The sequence below is a fragment of the Ambystoma mexicanum genome, chromosome 13 (genome assembly GCF_040938575.1).
Source record: "Ambystoma mexicanum isolate Mex_15411 chromosome 13, UKY_AmexF1_1, whole genome shotgun sequence".
Taxonomy (NCBI): Eukaryota; Metazoa; Chordata; class Amphibia; order Caudata; family Ambystomatidae; genus Ambystoma; species Ambystoma mexicanum.
In genome coordinates, this window is record NC_090938.1 from 796177409 (window position 1) to 796183157 (window position 5749).

A 5749-nucleotide genomic window follows, 5' to 3' on the forward strand; every position below is an offset into this window, starting at 1 on the left:
ACTCAATCCATACCGAAGTACTAGGTCCTCAAACGCAACCATTCGATCATTTCCCCACACATCTTGTATCCTCAAAATTCCTTTGTCAGCCCATCCTTTCCAGTACAACATTTTGTTCTCAATCTGCAAACCCAGATTTAACCAAACGGAGGCAGTGTTATAAAGGAATACAGTTTGACCACACCCTTGAATCATGGAGACCAAAGCCGATTTTGTAGCTTTTAACGCCTCTATCCTTAACCTGGGTTTTGGTAGCTTTCCATACGAATATAAACAATCAATGGGTAATGGGTCCAATTTTTCCTTTTCTATCCGAAGCCAAAATGGATCTGGACACCCATCTTGCAGATTTTGAAAGGTTCGGCCGAGTTGTTAGATGCCGCAGAGACGGATGTGGGCTCTTTTCGTGGCAAGGACAGACAGTCTGTATTGTTGGAGCAGACTGCAAACCACTTTGTCAGAAGGTGCGCCTGATGCCCTCCACTTCCTCTCAGCCACCCTGCACTTGCGTTTGAGGGTGACATGGTCAGAGTCATACCAAGAGTTGCACTTGGATTTGGGCTTCAAGCAGATCCTCATGACAGGGGCAAGTACATCAAGAGTGTTAGAGATAAAAAGATGAAGGCTAGAAAGGACTGTGTCAGGATGTGAGTCAGGCAAAGGTGATGAAGGAGGAGAGAAGGTAGCAGTGAAAGCCCCAGCTGACACACGCTTCATGGGTCGGATGACCGAGAAGGTGGGTGGCAGTGCTGGAGTCGACTTGGCCTGAGGGGTAGAGAGAGAAAGAGGTGGGAAGAAAGAAGAAAGTGATCACTCTAGGAGAGAGGAGTGGTGAGAGAGTTGGAATGGGGGAGGTCTGAGGAGATCAGAACATCCAGGCTGTGCCCTGCAGAGTGAGTCAGGCCAGAGGGAAGAATAGGGAAAGAGAGAGAGAATCACAGAGGTTGCGAACGAGTCCTGAAGAAGGCAGGAAGCATCCAGGACGATGGACGAAGGTCCGCCCACTCAGAGAGGAAGGAGCGACCTGCCCAGGCGGCCGGTAGATAGTGGCCACAGTGAGAGGAAGGCCAGGAGAGATAGAGAGCCTGCAGACCAGGCATTCCAAAGAGTAGTCCTGCATAGGAATGACAGAAGCAGGGATCCACTCCGGGAAGATCAAGGCTACACCCCCACTGGGACGGATGGTTCTGGGTTCGGAGAGGATCTCGTAGCCATCAGGGAGGAGAGTGTCAAAGCTCGTGACAGGGCTGGCTGTGAACCAAGTCTAGGTCAGACCAAGTAGATCCAAATTGAGTTCTTCCAGGAGACGGCAGATGTCAGAGGAGTGTTTGACAGATGAGCGAGAGTTAAGAGTAGCAATGTGGAGCAGGTTGCCCCCTTTGATGGACTTCCGTGGAGGGGTACAGATCCGAGGTACGCCCTGCGGAAGTGTTGCAGGTGCCCGATGATGGGCAGGGGAGGAAGGAGGAGATGGCAAGGTAGCCAGGGAGGACGAGGTGGGTGACAGAGGGGTGGCTGAGTAAGAAGGCAACAGGTTGGTCGGAGAAGCAATAGAGGCAGCTGTAGAGGTGTAAGAGAAGCCAGAGAGGGGAAAGAAGAAACAGCAGGAGAAAAAAGGAAGCTGATAAGGCACGGGAAGCGTCTATCAAAAAGGAGGAGGGTGGCCTGAGGGCCTTGGACCAAGACAGTGCCACTTAGGTAAACATTGATGATGATCTTAGAGGAGTGGAAGGGTCACAGGAGGGCCTCTCACCAGGTGCCACCATTAATGATCGAAGAAGAAAAAGGAGAGAGAACACAGGGGGTCCATAGGCCTGGAGCGGGAACGACAAAGAGGATGTCAGTAAGGCTCTGTCTGGAGGAGGCACTGGTGTAGGTATCAGCGATAGAGAGGCCTGAGTTGGAGACTAGGATGTCCCTTTTTAACGGGAGGGATCAGATAGTCGATGGAAAAGCAGTTTGAGAAGATAGGTGAGACAGAGAACACAAAAGAGGGTCCAGAGAGGAAGAGGGGAGGAGGAAGATAGGTGGGACAGGGAGGGGTGGGGGGTAGCACTGGGATGCAGGCATGCATGGGGGGACACTAGGGTGGGACACAGAAGGAGGGGGCACACAGAGGACAGAACACAGAAAGAAAATTCAGATGGAATGCATAGACAAGTCAGTCACCAAAGGAACTTAGAAGTAAGGAATGAACACACAGGAATGTAGGCAGTACAATGTACGCAAACAACCCTGGTGTCATGGTGCATGCTCCAAAACACTTGGAACTGGCAAGCCTTTCCCAGTCACTGACACTCATCAGGGCTTATAAAACCCCAAAGGGTAGTCCAAGGTCTTCCTGGACTCAGTCCTGGCGCCGTTGGCGCCAGGCTCATAATTTTTCATCTGGTAATGCACTACATGGGACTACATGCCAGTGAAAGGAAGCTGAATCATCTGGCTTATCTTGGGTGTGGCTGTGGGACTAGTTTACCTGTGATTGTAGAATGAGGCTGGAGGGACTATTTTATTGGACCTACTTACAAGGCTATTTAAGCGACATCCTACCGACAGAACGTGCTTTGCGTTATTCTGCACTCCTGCAGCGTAACGCTCACCGTGTCTGCTTAGCACCAGTACCTGAACACCAGCAGCCACGCCCGTTCTGGAACTTCCATCCATCGGAACCTGAGAACAGAAGAAGAGAAGAAAGAAACAGGAATTAATACAGAGTTTTCAACCTTACCTGAAGAATTCCATCCGAGCGGCCGCTCCTTCAGCTGCTCTTCAGTTCGCCGCACCTGCAGAAAAGAAAGCATCTGCTAGAACAGCTGATACTCACCCAGAGACCGCTTCCCTTGGGATTTCACTGCAGCGGTCCATCCGATCGTCGCTCCGGAGCCACGCTGCAACTGTTTGCAGGAAAGAAAAGAACACAGCAGGTTAGTCGTGCACGGAAAGAAACCATTATAGAGACATTTGGCGCCACTCACGAACGCTAAGCTTCCCGCATAGAACCTGCTCATTGTTGAAGGACGAGTCAAATCTTCATTACAAAACTGCTCCAGACCGCGCCTGAAAGAAAGGTGAATACAAGGTTAAAACTTGGGTAATAAAGACATTTAAGCAGCTATTCCAAGCATCTATTTGTATAAAGACTTACCTGCTGAGTCAAGCAATTCAAGACTCCACTACACCCCCACAGGATCAGTGAAGGAACTAGATCCAGGGAGAGACTGTCATATTGCGCCCCTGCAAGAGACCGCGGGACGGAGAGTCCACCACTAAACAAACCAAGGTGAAGCTGAAGCAGAGAGGGGGCATTAGGAGGTTACAGGAGGTGGGAACTCAACCCTGCTTCTCACGGGGCTAACATCCTATTTCGACCTTGTAGGCAAAAGCATTCGGGGAAGTGACAGGGAAGGAGAAGTCACGTGCAAGTCTCCTCATCCAGCCGTGTAACGCCAGGGCAGACATCATTCCTGCATCTTCGAGCGACACCCCCGAGGAGACCATGTGAGCGTGACAGAACGCGAAGCCTTCATAAAACCTCCACCTGGGCATCATGAAAACCTCAGAGACTGACCAGCTAGCCCAGCTTTTGGGGGAACTTAGGGCTGAGGTGCATTCAGCCAGGCAAGAAACCAATGCCTTAAGGAGCGAATTGATTGTAACCAAGGATCGGACAGACGATCTCGCCAGACAGTTGCTACAATCACAGGCGGGGCAAACCTCGCTACCCGGATCGAGTTCCATGGTCCCAGCTTCACCAAGCAATCCAGTAAAGGTGGTCATTCCAGGAGCCGTACCTTTAGCACCCCCAGAATGTTTTGCAGGAGATTCAAAAAGGTACACGGTTTTCATGAATCAGTGCCGTCTGCACTTCCTATGTAGGCCAGGGGCCTTTCCGAATGACCAGTCAAAGGTGGCCTTTGTGCTGTCTATCTCACTGTCAGTGCTGCAGACTGGTCGGTACCTCTAGTCAATCAGGACGACCCCATTTTGCGAGACTTCCAGAGGTTCCAACTGGACATGGAAAAGTTGTTTGCCTGGCACTCTCAAGGGGAGGCATTAAATAACGAACTCCTGTCTCTGCGTCAAGGGCATCAAGATCTGTTAACGTACATCGCAACCTTCAATAGGTTGGTAGTGGAAACTGGTTGGTTGGCCGGAGGACAAAAGAACAACGTTGTTTCATCATGGTTTGAGAAGCGAGTTAAAAGACGTTTTAGCTCAAGTGGTCAATCCACCCAGAGACTATGCTGAATACATAGACTTGGTGGTACAGCTTGATCATAGATTGCAGAACCGTATGGCTGATCGAGCTAGAATGGATTCTCGGGTATTTGTGCGTCCAAAGGAAAATGTTTCCAAGACTACTGACGTGTCTGAACCCATGCAGATTGGAGGGGTGCGAGGACCGCTATCCAAGGCTGAAAGAGACAAGAGAAGGCAGCAACAGCTGTGCTTGTATTGCGGAACAGCCGGTCACTTCCTCTGTGAGTGCCCAGTGAAACCACCCAAGAAGACAGTAGGGGTTGCCGGCAAGACCGAGGCAGAACCAGTTCCGTAAAAATCCTCGCCCAACAAGCGGAGAGGTCCGCTTGTCGAGCGAGAATGACTCCCAGACCTCGAACCTAGCTTTGCCAATGATCCTCATAAGTCACCAAGAGCAGTCTCGAATGCATGCAGTCAGAGACTATATCAATAGCGGAGCCATTGGGAACTATACGGACCAAGAATTGGCTACAAGAATGAATCTTCCTCTTTGTGAGAAGGCAACAACTGACTTAGTCACCACTGTCGATGGAACTGAGATTTCTTCGGGACCGGTAAAACATTCAACGACAGAGATGACGCTTTTGTGCCAAGATGGGCATCCGGAAGCCATTGTGTTCGATTTAATCAAGGCTCCACAATTCAAAATAATTCTGGGAATGTCATGGCTAGAATCACACAATCCTTGTATCGACTGGCGTGCGAAGAAGCTGTCCTTCTCAGTCGAGTGTGCTCAAACTTGTTATCGAACAGAAGAACCTTTGACCAAGGCAATGACTACGATCATGAGTTTAACAAATCCGCTACCCCAGGTATACCAAGACTATCAAGACGTCTTCCAGAAGGATCAAGCCAACACTCTTCCCCCCCATAGACCATACGACTGCCAGATCGACCTCATACCAGGAGCTCAGATTCCTTGTGGCCGGATCTATGCACTCACCGAGCCTGAAAATCTGCATTTAAGAAAGTATCTGGACCAGTACCTGTCAAACGGTTTTATCCGGCCGTCCAAGTCCCTGGCGGCATCACCCTTATTCTTCGTGCCTAAAAAGTAAGGAGACCTTAGGACTTGTATCGACTACCACGCATTGAACCTAATCACTGTTAAAAACCGTTACCCATTACCTTTGATTCCTGAACTATTGGACCAAGTTAAAGATGCACAGATTTATACCAAGTTAGACCTCCGAGGAGCGTACTACCTAGTAAAAATCAAGAAAGGAGACGAATGGAAGACCGCTTTCCGTACTAAATATGGGCTATTTGAATACCAGGTAATGCCTTTCGGCCTGTGTAACGCCCCAGTGTCGTTTCAATATTTTATGAATGACGTCCTGCGAGAGTTGATCGATGTCTGTGTCGTGGTATACATAGACGACATTCTGGTATACTTCTCTTCTGAACAAGAACATGTAAAACATGTCCGTGCTGTTCTGGACAAACTTCGGCAAAACAAACTATATGCTAAACTAGAAAAATGCTTCTT